This window comes from Buceros rhinoceros, unplaced genomic scaffold (genome assembly GCF_000710305.1).
Source record: "Buceros rhinoceros silvestris isolate BGI_N320 unplaced genomic scaffold, ASM71030v1 scaffold18353, whole genome shotgun sequence".
NCBI lineage: Eukaryota > Metazoa > Chordata > Aves > Bucerotiformes > Bucerotidae > Buceros > Buceros rhinoceros.
Window position 1 is genome coordinate 5303 of NW_010404621.1, and position 294 is coordinate 5596.

A 294-nucleotide genomic window follows, 5' to 3' on the forward strand; every position below is an offset into this window, starting at 1 on the left:
CCGCGCAGCCTCTGCATAGAGAGAGTCACCTCCCGCAACGCCGCCTCCTGCTCCCGACCTGGGCACGTGGGACAGGGAAGGGGCTTCAGAGACTTTCACCCTTTGGAGCGCAGACACCATTCCCCTCCTTGAGCTCTGCGCGACATTGGGATCATTTTGGCCCGCAAGGAAAAGCAGGAGCCAAGCCCAGGAGCTGGTTGAGCAGCACCCGTGTCCTCGAGAGAGAGGAACTAAAGCCGAGGCACAGGGATCTTGGCTGGGCCTGAGGATGCGGGAAGAAATGGTGCCCAGCAG